Source organism: Miscanthus floridulus, chromosome 18, assembly GCF_019320115.1.
Source record: "Miscanthus floridulus cultivar M001 chromosome 18, ASM1932011v1, whole genome shotgun sequence".
In the NCBI taxonomy this organism is placed as follows: Eukaryota; Viridiplantae; Streptophyta; class Magnoliopsida; order Poales; family Poaceae; genus Miscanthus; species Miscanthus floridulus.
This window is the reverse complement of record NC_089597.1, coordinates 101,868,171-101,888,457: the sequence shown is the minus strand read 5'-3', so window position 1 is coordinate 101,888,457 and position 20,287 is coordinate 101,868,171.

Here is a 20,287-nt window from a genome sequence, read left to right as displayed (position 1 = left end):
GCCAAATAAAACCCCACAGCCTCAAAGAACCAAGATACCGGGAAAAGAGGGTTTAGTTATGATGGCTAGGAAAGGGGATCTAAAAGAATTGAGTGAACCCAATGCCCTATTCTTCGTACTCCTATACAAGGACACTCTTCTTTCTACTAACAACTTACCCTCTACCATGCCAAGTGTTGTCTTTGATGTGTTACAGGAATATGAGGATGTCTTTCCGGATGAAGTGCCACCAGGACTACCACCTAAGAGAGGAATCGAACATTAAATTGATCTGCCTAATACTTATGGTGTGAGTACCAGTTGTGAGTACCAGTTTTAATGTGGCCGACCTATCTTCATTCTTTGGATTGGAAGAGTCGAGGATGACTCTTTTTCAAAGGGGGGAGGATAATGTGACCACGCTAGCATCGGGGACCTCGGCGATCTCTTCGACCACCTCGGCGAGCTCTCCGACCACTTCGGCGACCTCTCCGACCACCTCGGCGATCTCTCCGACCACCTCAGCGACCTCTCCGACCACCTCGACGAGCTCTCCGACCACCTCGGCGACCTCTCCGACCACTTCACCGACCTCGGTTGTAATAGAACTAACCAATTTATAAGAGCACAAGTACGAAAGCAATCACCAGAGTGATCAAACCGTCATACTTGAACCCATATAAACCCGGTAGTCAACTGAAACCACGAAGGATTTCAAACCAACTTGCATACAACCAAGATCACAGTAATTCAACATAACAAGCCACATGTTACATCCATTTCACAAGTAGTTCACAAGTACCTCATACATCAAAGTACACATAGTTATTACAATCACAAATAGCAGAAGCAAAGTAGTTTGAGACCATCACACACACTTAGTTCAAATACCAGCCAGCACCATAGTCATATCCAGCAAAAGCAATAAGATAAGATAACATAGATGATCATGCCCATGATCTAGTCTTCATCCCCCGTAGGGTGGAGACAATACTTGCAGTAGCCGTTATAGAGCACGTCATCTGCAACAAGGGGGAAATAAACACTGAGTATGAGAATGTACTCAGCTAGACTTACCCGTCGTAAACTAGAAATAAATGACACCAAGGAGTATGTAAGGCTTTATTGGTGGATCTTGCTCAACAACCATTTTGCATAAAAGCTTTAGTGATAAGAGAGCATAATTTAATTTATGAGTAAGCCGCAAGTTAACAATATTAACCTGTCAACTAGGTTAGCACCTGTACTAGAGCAAGCAATTGATTAACTCTAAACATTAGTAACCATATCCAGTATAATGTTGTATCATCATCATCGATTTAACCATCAAGTTCCATTAAGTGCATCTACGTTGCCGCTGCTCAGTCAAGTTCTCACTATCCGGGAGAGACGACGATTCGAATCGATTCCTATCCAGCTGGAGGGGTATTCCTAACACAAACCTAGGCCTACCGCGCGAAGGTAGCCTTAGGTCACCTTTGGTACATCTCAGGAATCACGGCTCCGAGCAGCGCCGCACCCTCAGGGAGTCCACTCTGCCAGGTGGTCAATCTCACCTCGAACTTACGCCAATAGCTCCCCGCACATCCTTACTACCGCCAGGGTGCGCACTTTCACTTCTCGGTCTTCCGGCCTGAGTTGAGCTACTTGGCTTCGCGGCCGGAATGAGTTATCTAGCCAACTAAGTGATAGGCATGCGTTCAACATGACATGAGGACGTACAGCGAATAGGTCCTTAATCGACACAGACGGGGATAGATCCACACCCAAGACCTCCTTGCCTTGTTGCTTCTCTATCGACATCCCACCCGGTCACAATTCATTATTAACACATGGTTATTCTCCACGATAGCAAATATAGCCAACCGTGACCAGACGTTCTTCTAACTTGCAGGTGATAGGAAATCACCTGACTTTTACTGGTCTAAGCAAGGCTAAGCTTTGATTCACTCCTAGACCTAAATAGGATTCAGGTATGTTTACTGGACAAGGAATAGATATATATGCAACAAGTGTTTGCATCCAGTTCCAATCACTTAATGCATCACAAATAACGATACTCAAAGTAACCATTTTTAAAACATAGGAGACTTAGAATGCTCCGGGGCTTGCCTTTCAGAAAAGATGAAGGTTGGTGATTGGGGCACTCAAGAACTTCTTCGTTGACTCCTTCTTCGGGGGCCTGCACCTCCTGCTCCTAAGCTTGCTGCGGCTCCTCCGGAAGTACTGGCTCGAATTCCAGAAGCGTGACTCCCTCCGGAACACCTATTGCATGCATATGCATAGTATAAAAATCATGCATGCACAAGAGATGGAAGGTGATGATGAAATGTACAGCCATGTATGAATGGACGCATGAAAGACATAATGATACAAGATTAACATCGATTTTTACCGAGTAGGTGCATATCTCTTTTAGAAAATAAGAACGGCACACTCACCAAGTTCTAATAACCTAAGATAAAGTTGTTCATCTTCAGTAAGAGGTCTAGCACCTGCAACTAACAATTTATCTTAATTAGCCTAGCATCTAATTCATCACATCAACTCATATAAAGCAACTAAGTCATTCACTGCACTAAACAGTTTTCCGGCTGCAAACAGCAGCTACAAGTTTGATCCATAACTGGAGTTCTACAGATCCAAATACCATGATTTAAGACTTTCTGGAAAGCTTATAAAATTGTCTACAACTTTGTTATTGACCACTTTCCCAGCAAACTAATTTATCATGGCAAACTTTATAAAGTTCTCAGAATTGTCCAGAAAGACACAACGCAAGGAATAATTATTAACTTATGTTGTAAACCTACCAACGGACAAGACCAACTTTACTAACTCATCATACATGTTGAAAGAACACCAGAAAACATAGTGTCCATTCCTAAATAAATTATTCTCATGCCTTTAATAATTTATTTAGAGACTTAGGTTAAATAATAAACACATATCCAAAGTGTACATAAAATTCCACAAAAATTGCAGTAGCTTATACATGTCTTCAATAGGATACAACATAAATTTCACATCAATTGAACAAGTATCTCATCCTACACAAAAATGACAAGGCATAAAGGCTTAAAATGGCATAAATAGGAAACCTTAGTGAAAAGTGTCAAGCAACAGATTTCATATTTTTTCTAGCATCCTTAAGGTACTAGGATGCTACCCACCAAGTTTCAGGGTCATAGGATTCCTAGATAATTTACAAAAATTCACACAAGTATCAATCAATGATAAAAGAAAAATCTATAACTCAAAAACCATACATGCAATGACTGTCAAATTTTTACCAGAGCTTCTACTAAGCAAGAATAGCTTACCCACAAAATTTCATAATTTTTGGATCAAAAAACTCAAGATATAATTTAAACAAGTTTGCATGCATTTAAAAACACATTTCAAGTTCCTATTTAATTCATCCAAAATTTCTACATCATGTGCTCATGTCATATTTTTCCTAAATACTACACTTCACTGTGATTCTACCAAAATTAGCCTCACTCCATTTGGATCTACCACTTTGGAGATGCAAATTTCACAAAATTTCATAAAAATCTGCATTTAAAATCAAGTCTAAAACTCTATGAGCCATTGACAGGCGGGGCCCGCGGGGTCAATGGACCCACTGGCCAGTCGCATATGAAGCAGGGGAGGTCGTTGACCGGCCACCGCTCGACGATGGCGAGGAGCCTGGCGAAGGGGGTGGCACCGACGTGCACAGCACGTTGTCCCGCACCGATGGGAGGAGAAAACGGACCCCTAGCTACAGAGGAGGAGGTCGCCGGCGGCAATGGCGATTGCGGCGGCGCTACGCGAGGTACACCGGCCAACTAAGGCCAAGGCGGTCTGACCTAAACTTGGCGTGAGCATCTAGGGTTCGCAGGGAAACTGAGGGAAGGGAGAGAAAGGAGCGAGAGGGCTCCGGTGGGGGTCGGCCACAGCGAGCTCCAACTCCGGCGGCAATGGCGCTCCACCGTGGAGAAGAAGAAAAACGGCGTCTACGTTGACTCTACGGCTCAGTGGCGAGGTGGACGAGCTTCAGAGGATGACGATGGAGTCGTGGGCTAGCTGGAGTGAGAAGTGATGCAACAGCGAGGGTGCACGGGCTCGGCAGAGCAATGGCACGGCGACGGCTTTTCTCGGTGGCTCCAGCACGTGCGAGAGGGGAAAAGAGTGAACGCGAGAGGGTGAACTGGGCAGGCAGACACGGCCTCCATGCACTTGATAGCAGCAGCAGCGTTAGGCTAGCCATGGCGCGTGGCGGCCACGCGGCGGCCGGGTGCTGCGGCCGGTCGGCACTGTGCCGATTTCAAATCTTCAGCATTCAGTCGCCGATCAACCGACTGATAGCGCAACTTAGGCGATCCATAACTCCCAAACTATGGCGATCTGGTTCATGATGCAGTTGACAAAGTTGGAGATCTAAGTGAGGACTACAACTTTGTCAATTAGAGCTCGAGCTGGTTCGGCTTGGTCAGTGCGATGCAAAGCTCCAAACAAAGGTACAAGAAACTAAAAATCAGCTCTTGGACTTAGAAAAATTCAAGTGTAGAATTCAACCCCAAATCTGACTTGTGGGCCATGTTTGAGACTGTTCCACACATTTTCATGAGTTGGTTATAGAATAACTTTTGTTCCTTATATAATTTTCTACAACTTTGCTTTAGGTTGCTCAGACATGCAAACACTCTAAGTTGTACTTTTTAAACAGTCAAAGATAAGAGCTCTAGGGTCAACACAAGTCAAGCTATTACTTGGAAGTGTAATTTGGCAAGATGGTCAACATGAACATTGTTGCTAATGACATTCTAAGTGTAGCTAAGTTGTTTAAGAGGACATTTAACACACATTTGCATAAACCACACATGAGCACTCACAATTGCTAGCATAGAACCAAACAATTCAAATGAAACACACATGAAATGATACATTCATCATGGTATGTGTGGCGGATATACCCCCGGGTACCACAAGATGGTACATGGGCCGCACCATCTAAGGTGGCCCAGCCCGTGAGATCAAGGCGTACACGACAAGATTACAAGTTGTACCAGATATTGTAATAGTATCAAATAGGATACTTTACTTGTAACCCTCCTCCTCCAGACTATATAAGGAGAGGCAGGGGTCTCCCTCAGGGAGGACAATCCATCTAGATCTCAATACAATACACCAAAGACACAGGACGTAGGGTATTACGTCAATCAGACGGCCCAAACCTGTCTAAATCATTGTCTCTGCGCCTTGTGTCACTATCTGGTTCCTAATTACGCGCACCGTCTACCGACAATCTACCACCACGGGCATCCCCTCGGTGGACTGCCAGCCATATTTCGTCGATAGTGGCACGCTAGGTAGGGGTCCCCTTTTAGAGGTTGTGCGTGCTAATCTTCTGGTGAATCAGATGGCGATTTTCTTCATCAACGTCCTCCACGGCAACTCGGCTTTTCGTGGTGGGCATCCTTGAACTACGATATCTATGGCGACTCGTCATAACGTGGTCGGCTACGGCAGCAGCGTGCACCAGGCTACAGCGGCAGCGTGCACCATGTCGCGTGCGGACATGTTCATCTTGGCCTTGTCCTAAGAGACGTGCTGACGGCGGAATCCATCTACACTAGCAATGAAAACTCTAAAGGGGCACAACGTCGTCTACACGAGTACACGGAGTACGTACGGGGCTACACCGCGGCTTGCCGGCCTGGGCTGGCACGTCACACTCGACCACCTTCGGCTTGTGCTGAACCCCGTAAATCTCGAATCAGCACAGCGTCGAGCTCTCTAAAGTCGAATCCATGTCATCGACCAAGCACATCTCGATCCGTGTCATCAACTCGACACATCTCCGAATCGACGCCGTGCTATTGATCCCATCTCCTATATGAGGCGCACTAAAGCATCGGCACCATGCACGATCCTGTGCGTGCTATGGCGACAAGCTAGCAAGGAGGCCATAGAGATGAAGTCCATGTCCATCTACTTAAATACGTGTGCAGGCCAGCATTAATTAATCGAAGATATTTGATTCATTGATTGACTGCTGCATATACCATATACGCGTGCATGCATGAAGATTTCATCAGAGGAGTATGTACGCATCTTATGCGCGTATGGAGCAGATCCACATGTGAGATACAAGCCAACGTACCTGACAGCATGAAGTCAAGCCGCCAAGCGAGCCGGAAGCAAGCCGTCCGGGCTATTGTCAAGCCATCACGCAAGCCACGCCGAGCCATGGAGCGAGCCGCTGAGCGAACCACGTCAACCATGTCCCGAGCGGCTCCGCTGAGCTCCGACCACCAGACCATGTCGACCACGTCCCGAGCGGCTCCGCTGAGCTCTGACCACCAGACCACGTCGACCACGTCCCGAGCGGCTCTACCAAGCTCCGACCACCTCGACCACCAGACCACGTCGCAATGATGATCGCCACAAAGAACGGCGCTATGACAACCGCGACTACCGTCATGACGACAGGCCGAAAAGCTCGAGGACCGAACAACTTCATCACTGCCGATCAGATTTCTATCCAAAGATAAGTACACTTCTAATATTTATATTTAATACAATTTTCATTACGACGTTTCTCCACAAACGTCCTCGTCATGATTGTTCTTCAAATAACGTTTGTCCATGTATACAATCTTAAATATAACATACAGCTATACTTAATACAAATCCTCGACCAGTCCTGTTGACGCTCGATGTCTCCAGAAATGGCCCTGTCTCTGGCTCCTCCCTACACGTGCATGAGCGTCTACCCTCTGCGTTATGGGTGGTCGGCAGTGGCTCCTTAGCGATGCTTTGTTCTTCCTACACGTGCACGGGCTCCGCGCCTCGCGTTATGGTTAACAGGCTAGCTAGGGCTGGAGACTCAGCTACATACTAACTGGTCGGGCAGTTTATATTAAGTATAAACACAAACTTCACATTAACACTGATGTTTACAAAGCACCAACTGCTTTATCACATCATGCTCATTTGCAAATGACTGCTGAGCGTCATACGCTATTTCTTCACCGATGATTTTTTCTCCATAATTTATTATTTTATACATCATGTACTACCATTCTACATATTTATATTGCAGGAATTTCGAGCTATGCTCGAGGACTTCGTTGCTTGCTTCTCGACCTACGCTTGGGGACTGCCTCGATCACTCTCCGACCATAGCTTGGGGACTTCATCACTCGCTTCTTGACCTATGCTCGGGGACTGCCTCGATCACTCTCTGACCACAGCTCAGGGACTTCGTCGCTCGCTCCTCGACCTGTGCTCGGGGACTGCCTCGATCACTCTTCGACCACGACTCAGGGACTTCGACGCTCGCTCCTCGACCTGTGCTCGGGGACTGCCTTGACCACTCTCCGACCATGGCTCGGGGACTTTGCATCTCGACTACATGTGACTGGCAACTCGCATACAGTTGGGATATTTTTTCTCACTTAGACCTTGCTACAAGGCTCATACCTCGCCTTCCAGCAAGCTCGGGGACTACATCGGTACGATGCACCTGCCGGTGCATCTCGTATCGCCTATACGATGATTGGGTTCTCAACTTAACTGGGAATTCTTTTTAGACCCTGGCACCACGTGCCTACGTCACCTACTACCAGGCTCGAGGACTAAGTGGGCACACTTCGCCTTGCGGTGAATGTGTTTGTTTTTCGACCACTACGCCTCTAACGATCAAAGACGCTATGCTTCAAGACGCACTTACATTTCTTTTTAGAAATACAAGTGAGCACACCTCCTAGGACGGAAATCTTTTTCTTTCTTCTTAAGAGCACCATACATTCTTCGGACAACCTATTTCTCCGGCAACAACGGTGGTCGGAGATGTCAAGAACTCAAGCCTCACTGTTCGGAGAAGGTTAAAATGGCGTGTCGCATCAGAATACATGGCGCTCGGGGACTAGCTGTGGGGGATATACCCTCGGGTACCACAAGATGGTACATGGGCCACACCATCTGAGGTGGCCCAGCCCATGAGATCAAGGCGTACACGGCAAGATTACAAGTTGTACCAGATATTGTAATAGTACCAAATAGGATACTTTACTTGTAACCCTCCTCCTCCAGACTATATAAGGAGAGGTAGGGGTCCCCTTCAGGGAGGATAATCCATCTAGATCTCAATACAATACACCAAAGACACAGGACGTAGGGTATTACGTCGATCAGATGGCCCGAACCTGTCTAAATCGCTGTCTCTACGCCTTGTGTCACCATCTGGTTCCTGATTACGCGCACCATCTACCGACAATCTACCACCACGGGCACCCCCCTCGGTGGACTACCGACCATATTTCGCCGACAGTATGATGCTTATGAATGAGATGATAATGCACATGCTCATGTGATGCAAGTGTTTTAGTGCAACCATAACACTAAGGTGTTACAGCCCTCCCCCCTTATAAAAATCTCATCCCGAGATTTGAAAAGCATACCATTTTGAATAAAAGGTAGGGTATACATCCTTAAAATAATCTTCCCGTTGCCACGTTGCATCGCTCTCACTACCTTGGTTACTCCACATAACCTTGTAGAACTTAACCACACGGTTTCGGGTTACTCTCTCTCTTGTGTCGATAACCCGCACTGGCCTTTCTTCATAGGATAGATCTGATTTCAACTTGACATCTCTAAGTGAAACTCTTTCTTCGGGAACATGAAGACATTTCTTCAATTGAGATACATGAAAAACATTGAAGATGGCTCTCATCTCATAAGGTAACTCTATCTTGTAAGCTACATTCCCACTCTTCTCTATGATCGGATATGGGCCTACATACCTAGGTGCAAGCTTCCTTTTTACTCAGAATCGCTGCATGCCTTTCATCGGTGATACCTTCAGATAAACATGATCACCCACTTCAAACTCAATAGGCTTCCTTCTCTTATCCGCATAGCTTTTCTGCCTAGCTTGAGCGGCTTTCATATGTTTTTGGATGGTACGAACTTGTTGTTCAGCCTCTTCAACGAAATCAATGCCGTAGTATCTCCTTTCTCCAGATTCAACCCAGTTCAAAGGAGTTCTACACTTACGGCCATACAACGCTTCAAAGGGGGCCATCTTGATACTTTCTTGATAACTATTATTATAGGAAAATTCAGCCAAGGGTAACCATTTATCCCATGAACCTTTGGATGATATGACGCAAGCTCTTAGCATGTCTTCTAATATTTGATTCACCCGCTCCGTTTGTCCGGAGGTTTGTGGATGATAAGCAGAACTTCTAACTAAGTTGGTCCCTATTATCTTGTGCAAATGTTCCCAAAAACGAGCGGTGAACTGAGGTCCTCGGTCGGATACAATGGTTCTAGGAACACCATGGAGACGTACTATCTGGTTAAAATATAATTCAGCATAGTCACTTGGTCAATAGTCAACTCTAACTGGTATGAAATGAGCAGACTTTGTTAAACGATCCACTATTACCCATATGGAATTAAAATTCTTTTGGGTAGGAGAAAGTCCAACAATGAAATCCATACTAATCTCTTCCCACTTCCATCCTGGTATAGACAATGGTTGGAGAAGTCTAGCAGGCTTCATGTGAATTGCTTTGACTCTACAACAATTGTCGCACCTTGCAACATAAGCTGCGATTTCTTTCTTCATCTTGGTCCATCAAAAGCGAGATTTCAAATCTTGATACATTTTGCTACTTCCCGGGTGGATAGATAACTTGGATGAGTGAGCTTCTTCTAAGATTTGGTTTCTAAGCTCTTTGTCCTTCGGTACTACAAGTTTGTCCTTAAACCATAGAACACCCTTCTCATCAACACGAAAGTGCTTTGTCTCTTGTTCCTTCATCTTTCTTTTGATGTGGAACACACCCACATTGGTTTTTTGAAGCTCAATGATTTTACTTTCCAGAGAGCAACTAAGAGTAATACTGTGTAACACAGCAGGATGTAATAAATGTGCCAAATGATAGTCTGCTTCCAAGAGAGAATTGCAATGAGATTTTCTACTCAAAGCATCGGCAACAACATTTGCTTTACCCGGATGATAATGGACTTCTAAGTTATAATCTTTAATCAACTCTAGCCATCTTTTCTGTCTCATGTTCAATTCTGGTTGAGTGAAGATATACTTGAGACTTTTATGATTGGTATAGATATGGCACACGTTACCGAGCAGGTAATGCCTCCAAATCTTCAAAGCATGGACAACAGCAGCTAACTCAAGATCATGAGTTGGATAATTGGCTTCATGCTTCCTTAGCTGACGTGAGGCATAAGCAATAACCCGGCCTTCCTGCATAAGGACACATCCTAAACCGGTACCTGATGCATCACAAAACACATCAAAAGGTTTCTCAATATCAGGTTGTGCCAACACAGGAGCTGATGTCAACAAGGTCCTTAAAGTGCAAAAAGCATTCTCACACTCTGGAGTCCAAACAAACTTTACATCTTTTTGAAGCAACCTGGTCATGGGCTTGGCTACCTTAGAGAAATCTGGGATGAATCGACGATAATATCTAGCCAAGCCAAGGAAACTTCTAACCTCATGCACTGAAGTTGGTGCCTTCCAATCCATAGCTTCTTGCACCTTAGACGGATCAACCGAAATCCCTTCATCGGACAACACATGACCCAAGAAAGGTACTTTCTTAAGCCAAAACTCACATTTACTGAACTTGGCATAAAGCTTATGTTCTCATAGCCTGAATAAAACAACTCTCAGATGGTCAGCATGTTCTTCAGCGTTTACAGAAAAGATCAAGATGTCATCAATGAAGACAACTACAAATTTGTCCAGTTCCTCCATGAACACTGAATTCATCAGATATACGAAGTATGCAGGAGCATTGGTCAGGCCAAAAGACATAACCAGATACTCATATAACCCATATCTGGTGGAGAAAGCGGTCTTAGGCACATCCTCCGGTCTAATCTTTATCTGATGATAACCAGATCTCAAATCAATTTTAGAGAATACCTTTGCCTTAGACAACTGATCAAACAAAATATCAATGCGGGGCAATGGGTACTTGTTCTTGATTGTCACAACATTGAGTGGACGATAATCCACACACATGCGCAATGACTTGTCCTTCTTCTTCACAAATATAGCAGGACAACTCTAAGGAGAAGCACTAGGTCGGATAAGGCCTTTCTCTAACAGATCTTATAACTAAACTTTAAGCTCTGCTAACTCATTGGGCGGCATCCTATAAGGCCTTCTAGAAATAGGTGCAGTGCCCGGCACTAACTCAATCTTGAATTCTATATCTCGATCTGGCGGTAAACCAGGTAGATCATCAGGAAATACATCTGGAAATTCACACACTACTGGGACATCCCCAATTCTCGAGGTCTAGATAGCATTAGCAGTGTTGTGGAGTTCTAGCTCTCTGGGAAGTGGCACTAGAAAAGCCTCCTTACTGATAGGATCCCTCAACATAACGACCCTAGTGGAAGTATCAATGAGCACTCCATGACCGCTCATCCACTTCATTCCCAAGATTACATCTATCCCTAAACCCGGCAAAACTACCATATCGGCCATAAACACTCGTCCCTCAATTTCGATACTCACCCCCAGCACTATTTGATTAGTCGAGATATTACTTCCAGCTGCACTAATGCAATAACTACCCAAGGATACTGTAATTACCTTTTGATTGTATTTTGATGCAAAAGGTGGACTCATAAATGAATGCGAAGCACCAGAATCAAATAGTACAACTGCTGGATGTTGATTCACAAGAAACTTACCCGTAGTAACCACCTCTCCGGAGGGTATCTCTGTCACATTGGTGTAATTAACATGTCCTTGACGAGCACCAGAATTCCCTTGCTTCTGATTGTTCTTCTAAGGATACGGACAATTCTTGGACCAATGACCTGTCCTGCCACAATTCTAGCAGGGCCTATTAGCTAGCGGAACAAAAGAATTTCCTAGTCCCGTGGTGCCCTTTGGAAGAGGTATAGTAAATGCCTTCTTGAAACCAGTCTTTGGCTGATTCTTCTTTTGTGGCGGCCGGTACCTAACGGTTGTAGTCGGTGGGCGAAACTGAGTCTTCGCTACTGGAGCTTTAGACTAAGAGACACCTACCTCAAAGGCCCTCTTGTGATTTTTGGAAGTAGCATAGACATTATCGTTATTCTCTTGAGTAAGAGCATCGCTTACGAACTTATTGAAAGTGACACTCTTGTTGTTCCCCATGGACTTCATTAGTTTGGGACTAAGCCCTCTCTTAAAGCTGGTGATTTTCTTTGCTTCTGAATCAATGAATTCTAGAGCATACCTTGCCAGATGATTGAAGGCATGAAGATATTCAGTGAGTGTCTTGGTGCCCTGCACCAACTTCATAAACTCATTGTGCTTTATGGCCATCAACCTAGGAGGAATATAATGACTCTTGAAAGCCTCCTGGAATTGATTCCAAGTGATCTGGGCATTTTCTGGTAGGGTGGACCGATAATGTCGCCACCATATACCTGCTGGTCCTTGTAGCTGATGCGAAGCATACTCCGCCTTCATCTGCTCTATCACCCTGAGCAAACGGAACTTGTGCTCAAGCGTGTTTAGCCACTCTTCTGCTTGGAGCAGCTCTTTAGCTTCCTTGAAGATGGGCGGATTGGTATCTTGGAATTCTTTGAAATCACTAAACTAGTTGGGCTCTGGTCCCTGTCGTTGATGGTGGCCCTGTGCTTGATGCTGGGCCAGGGTATGCATAGCATCACCCAACGCACGCTGACCTTCCACGAGCATGGCCAATAGATCAGATGGTGTGGGCGATGGTGGCGGTGGAAGATCATCATCACCACTACCCCCAGCACAGCATGAACGCAGATTGCGCGACATCTGCAGAAGTGCATTTATGAGTAATGATGGACGATGTCAGATACATTGCAGATGAATTATAGAATTATGCCAAACTGAACTTATTGGAGAGATTAATTTCATACAATAAACAGAGGTACAATAATTCATCCTCAAAACATCGACATAACTTTACTCCGCACATTCACGCGATGCATATGCTCACATGCCAAATTTTTGCCAACCTCAAAGCTGGACTTTTATTTAAAGCTCACATCCAAATGGAGCCAACATGCAAGTTTCAGAGATTACATCAAAGCATAACGAGGCGGCCCCATATATCCTACTGAATGTAGCACCCTCTACAACAGGGTTGGGGTGCCAAACATATGAAGGAATGTGCTGCTCCAGGGCGGTAGTGCTAGTGCGGCCATCAGTAGTAGCATTGTAACTTGGGTGTGGAAGGATTATCTTAAAGGATGAGAAATATATAATGGAATGATTAAAGATAAGGGAGGGAGTGATGCAAAAATGGAATGGCATGAGTAAACATGATGCATGCACGTTCCGTACATCCTCACGAATCTTAAGAAAAATTTAACATTCTAGCGACATAGACGGTGGCATACATACGTTCTCTCATATACGTATCTAGTCAAGCTACACGTTGCGTTGTTAGTGTACCTGCAGACAAATTCATTGCAGCCTATCCCAACAAAAGAGAAATAAGTACACAATGAAAGCAGTAAACTAAGATACTCTCCATATATACATCCTCGGATATATATACTTCGGTATCCAAAGCTACCCGATTGATACACCCACAATTAAGTACCTTCATATGTACATGTGTGCAACACGTAAATATTCCGGTAACCACAACTAACTCTCCACTAGACCGACAGTTGGACGGTCATGCTCTCACAACTCACTCTTACCTGGGCGTAGAGGCAATTGATCCATACATTACCATCCAAACGGATGGCATCCATACAATAGCATGCCGTATGGACGACAAAATAGGATGCAACCAATTACCCCCCAAAAGTCATTACTTAATTAAGCCACCTAAAAGTCCTTATTTGGGCATAGAGGATATGACCACTGGCATACTTAGATAAAATTTTAGATTTGAACACACCTATATATAAGTAGCTATAAGTTGTCAAAACTGATTTTTGCAAACAAAACCTTTTGATTTAAATACACATATGACATGTTTAATGTTGAATCTAGCTCTGATACCAGCTATAACAGAACCGACCAATTTATAAGAGCACAAGTATGAAAGCAATCACCAGAGTGATCAAACCGTCATACTTGAACCCATATAAACCCGGTAGTCAACTGAAACTACGAAGGATTTCAAACCAACTTGCATACAACCAAGATTACAGTAATTCAACATAACAAGCCACATGTTACATCCATTTCACAAGTAGTTCACAAGTACCTCATACATCAGAGTACACATAGTTATTACAAAACGAGTTCATAAATAGCAGAAGCAAAGTAGTTTGAGACCATCACACACACTTAGTTCAAATACCAGCCAGCACCATAGTCATATCCAGCAAAAGCAATAAGATAAGATAACATAGATGATCATGCCCATGATCTAGTCTTCATCCCCTAGAGGGTGGAGACAATACTTGCAGTAGCCGTTATAGAGCACGTCATCTGCAACAAGGGGGAAATAAACCCTGAGTATGAGAATGTACTTAGCTAAACTTACCTGTCATAAACCAAAAATAAATGACACCAAGGAGTATGCAAGGCTTTATCGGTGGATCTTGCTCGACAACCATTTTGCATAAAAGCTTTAGTGATAAGAGAGCATAATTTAATTTATGAGTAAGCAGCAAGTTAACAATATTAACCTGTCAACTAGGTTAGCACCTGTACTAGAGCAAGCAATTGATTAACTCCAAACATTAGTAACCATATCCAGTATAATGTTGTATCATCATCATCGATTTAACCATCAAGTTCCATTAAGTGCATCTACGTTGCCGCTGCTCAGTCAAGTTCTCACTATCCGGGAGAGACGGTGATTCAAATCGATTCCTATCCAGCTGGAGGGGTATTCCTAACACAAACCTAGACCTACTACGCGAAGGCAGCCTTAGGTCACCTTTGGTACATCTCAGGAATCGCGGCTCCGAGCAGCGCCGCACCCTTAGGGAGTCCACTCTGCCAGGTGGTCAATCTCACCTCGGACTTACGCCAATAGCTCCCCGCACATCCTTACGACCGCCAGGGTGCACACTTTCACTTCTCAGTCTTCTGGTCTGAGTTGAGCTACTCGGCTTCGCGGTCGGAACGAGTTATCCGGCCAACTAAGTGATAGGCATGCGTTCAACATGACATGAGGACGTACAACGAATCGGTCCTTAATCGACACAGATGGGGATAGATCCACACCCAAGACCTCCTTGCCTTGTTGCTTCTCTATCGACATCCCGCCCGGTCACAATTCATTATTAACACATGGTTATTCTCCATGATAGCAAATATAGCCAACCGTGACCAGACGTTCTCCTAACTTGCAGGTGACAGGAAATCACCTGACTTTTACCGGTCTAAGCAAGGCTAAGCTTTGATTCGCTCCTAGACCTAAATAGGATTCAGGTATGTTTACTGGACAAGGAATAGATATATATGCAACAAGTGTTTGCATCCAGTTCCTATCACTTAATGCATCACAAATAACGATACTTAAAGTAACCATTTTCAAAACATAGGAGACTTAGAATGCTCCGGGGCTTGCCTTTCAGAAAAGATGAAGGTTGGTGATCGGGGCACTCAAGAACTTCTTCGTTGACTCCTTCTTCGGGGGCCTACACCTCCTGCTCCTAAGCTTGCTGCGTCTCCTCCGGAAGTACTGGCTCGAATTCCAGAAGCGTGACTCCCTCCGGAACACCTATTGCATGCATATGCATAGTATAAAAATCATGCATGCACACGAGATGGAAGGTGGTGATGAAATGTATAGCCATGTATGAATGGACGCATTAAAGACATAATGATACAAGATTAACATTGTTTTTTTACCGAGTAGGTGCATATCTCTTTTAGAAAACAAGAATGGCACACTCACCAAGTTCTAATAACCTAAGATAAAGTTGTTCATCTTCAGTAAGAGGTCTAGCACCTGCAACTAACAATTTATCTTAATTAGCCTAGCATCTAATTCATCACATCAACTCATATAAAGCAACCAAGTCATTCACAGCACTCAATAGTTTTCCGGCTGCAAACAATAGCTACAAGTTTGATCCATAACTGGAGTTCTATAGATCCAAATACCATGATTTAAGACTTTCTGGAAAGCTTATAAAATTGTCTACAACTTTGTTATTGACCACTTTCCCAGGAAACTAATTTATCAGGGCGAACTTTATAAAGTTCTCAGAATTGTCCAGAAAGACACAACGCAAGGAATAATTATTAACTTACGTTGTAAACCTACCAACGGATAAGACCAACTTTACTAACTCATCATACATGTTGAAAGAACACCAAAAAACATAGTGTCCATTCCTAAATAAATTATTCTCATGCCTTTAATAATTTATTTAGAGACTTAGGTTAAATAATAAACACATATCCAAAGTGTACATAAAATTCCACAAAAATTACAGTAGCTTATACATGTCTTCAATAGGATACTACATAAATTTCACATCAATTGAATAAGTATCTCATCCTACACAAAAATGACAAGGCATAAAGGCTTAAAATGGCATAAATAGGAAACCTTAGTGAAAAGTGTCAAGCAACATATTTCATATTTTCCTAGCATCCTTAAGGTACTAGGATGCTACCCAACAAATTTCAGGGTCATAGGATTCCTAGATAATTTACAAAAATTCACACAAGTATCAATCAATGATAAAAGAAAAATCTATAACTCAAAAACCATACATGCAATGACTGTTAAATTTTTACCAAAGCTTCTAATAAGCAAGAATAGCTTACCCACAAAATTTCATAATTTTTGGATCACAGAAACTCAAGATATAATTTAAACAAGTTTGCATGCATTTAAAAACACATTTCAAGTTCCTATTTAATTCATCCAAAATTTCTACATCATGTGCTCATGTCATATTTTTCCTAAATACTACACTTCACTGTGATTCTACCAAAATTAGCCTCACTCCATTTGGATCTACCACTTTGGAGATGCAAATTTCACAAAATCGCATAAAAATCTGCATTTAAAATCAAGTCTAAAACTCTATGAGCCATTGACAGGCGGGGCCCATAGGGTCAATGGACCCACCGGCCAGTCGTAGACGAAGCAGGGGAGGTCGTTGACCGGCCACCGCTCGACGACGACGAGGAGCCCGGCGAAGGGGGTGGCACCGACGTGCACAGCACGTTGTCCAGCACCGATGGGAGGAGAAAACGGACCCCCTAGCTACAGAGGAGGAGGTCGCCGGCGGCAATGGCGGTTGTGGCGGCGCTGTGCGAGGTATGCCGGCCAACTAAGGCCATAGCGGTCTGACCTAAACTTGGCATGAGCATCTAGGGTTCGCAGGGAAACTGAGGGAAGGGAGAGAAAGGAGCGAGAGGGCTCCGGTGGGGGTTGGCCACGGCGAGCTCCAACTCCGGTGGCAATGGCGCTCCGCCGCGGAGAAGAAGAAAAATGGCGTCTACCTTGACTCTTCGGCTCAGTGGCAAGGTGGACGAGCTTTAGAGGATGACGATGGAGTTGTGGGCTAGCTAGAGTGAGAAGTGATGCAACGGCGAGGGTGCACGGGCTCGGCGGAGCAATGGCACGGCGGCGGCTTTTCTCGGTGGCTCCAGCACGCGCGAGAGGGGAAAAGAGTGAACGCGAGCGGGTGAACTGGGCAGGCAGACACAACCTCCATGCACTTGATAGCAGTAGCAGCATCAAGCTGGCCATGGCGCGTGGTGGCCACGCGGCGGCCGGGAGCTGCGGCCGGTCGGCACTGTGCCGATTTCAAATCTTCAGCATTCAGTCGCCGATCAACCGACTGACAGCGCAACTTAGGCAATCCATAACTCCCAAACTATGGCGATCTGGTTCATGATGTAGTTGACAAAGTTGGAGATCTAAGTGAGGACTACAACTTTGTCAATTAGAGCTCGAGCTGGTTCGGCTTGGTCAGTGCGATACAATGCTCCAAACAAAGGTACAAGAAACTGAAAATCAGCTCTTGGACTTAGAAAAATTCTAAGTGTAGAATTCAACCCCAAATCTGACTTGTGGGCCATGTTTGAGACTGTTCCACACATTTTCATGAGTTGGTCATAGAATAACTTTTGTTCCTTATATAATTTGCTACAACTTTGCTTTAGGTTGCTCAGATATGCAAACACTTTAAGTTGTACTTTTTAAACAGTCAAAGATAAGAGCTCTAGGGTCAACACAAGTCAAGCTATTACTTGGAAGTGTAATTAGGCAAGATGGTCAACATGAACATTGTTGCTAATGACATTCTAAGTGTAGCTAAGTTGTTTAAGAGGACATTTAACACACATTTGCATAAACCACACATGAGCACTCACAATTGCTAGCATAGAACCAAACAATTCAAATGAAACACACATGAAATGATACATTCATCATGGTATGATGCTTATGAATGAGATGATAATGCACATGCTCATGTGATGCAAGTGTTTTAGTGCAACCATAACACTGAGGTGTTACATCGGTGACCTCTCCGACCACCTCACCGGCTGATACACCACTCCAAGTCCCTACTAGACCAATCACCCGTAGCCGCGCCCAAAAGATACAACAAGAGTTGCACGCGCTACTTTGTGAATTTCAATTAAACATTAATGGTAATTTCGAGCTACCTAAGTCATGCATGTTGTTATTACTCAGGTTCTCCGAGAAGGAAGACAATGATACATCAAGGATGGATCAGAGAGAAGAGCTACGTTCGAGTCAATCCAGCATGGCGTCCGACCAGTTTTAGTGAAGACTGCTCCAAAGCTCAACAGTCTATATGAAGCTAAAGATCCCATGCAAAACTGAAGGAGTTATGACCCAAAGTATTGAAGACTGCACAGAAGCCTAGAAGACACGTGGAAACTGAAGACCACCTCATGAATGCTCTAGCCCATTGTCCTTCCACCTTCCAATGTGGCTTCTTCAGTTCACATCTATCTTAGAGACTTCTCATAGTATAAATACCACCTCTAGGCTACTAGAAAAAGGACTTTTGAATGATTTGATAATCCCAGTGATATTGTAGCTGAGCTGCCGAGTGCTTACTCAAACCCTTGTTCTTCCTTGTTCTTCCTGGACTTGTGAAGAGATTCCTCTGGAATCCACTAGTTCGTGCTCTACGGGTTCCAGTACGGCTGCCCCGCCTTGTGTGGATTAGCTCCGGTTGTGGTTCTGCGGTCGTTCGGAGATCGAGTCGAAGTCTTCGTGGTTTCGGTGTCTCTCCCCGTCGCTTGGTCGCATCCAACCTTGGTCAGGTATAAAGCTAGTTACTCCGCTATTCTTCAGCAAGTTATCCTTTTATCCCCGCTGCCTTGTTGCAAGTTATCTTGATCGTGACTTACTGTCGTGAAGATCGGGCCAACTCCCGTACTAAAATAGTTCAGTACCTATCAAAGGGGGTGTTTGGTTTCACGCCTACCACGCCTTAGCTAGGGAGTGTTTGGTTCGACACGCCTTATTTAGCCATGTCGTACATGCGGCTCACCCCAAAAAGACAGTATCTTGTTTGGTCCCCAGGTAAACTATGGCACACCATAAGATCCTCAGTTTGTTCATGCGTTAACTCTCGCCACAATTGTGGCATCCATTTTCTCTAGCTATGTCTGCGCCACAACTAGCCATGGCATGCTTTTGGAGGAGAACCAAGCAGGCCCCTAGTCTGCCTCCTCGGTGATTGTGTGCTACCAGCGCTAACTAAGAGGGCTGTAGCCACCAAAGCCCTTTTTTCATCAAGAGTCATATGGGTTGAGAGGAATCAAGATTTTTTATAAGAGTAAATCTACATTGCTCTTTCTTTTCGCTATTTAAGTTGTGGTTCACATATTGATCGATAGGAGCTCTATGTTACATATGCACTTGATAAATTGTCCACACAATGCTGGAACCGCTACTACACAATTGATTTTCACAAACAACTAGGCTCTCGTGAAAATCCTTTTAGTGTAGGCAGGACCGTGCTTAGAGGCATAATCCAAATATGACCATGGTAAATCTAGTTTGACCTGTTCAAAACCCTAGCATATAAAGTGGCTTGAAACACCACCTCCTCCACCCTTAGTCTCGCAAACTCATAGCCATTGCCCCTTCCCCTCCCACTCATCGTGTTGAGACCTAGTGGCAGTGCGCTAATGGTAACACCAGCCTCCTCGTGGGCTTCCACAATGGCGGAGGAGACATATATTATTCGGTGAGCACGCCTGGGCTTCCAATGATGGCACACTTGGGCAACGAAAGATAGTGAAGAGGGAGAAGGGGGGTGGGTCAGAGTGTCAACTACTCCCTCCTATTCTAAATTATAAGATGTTTTG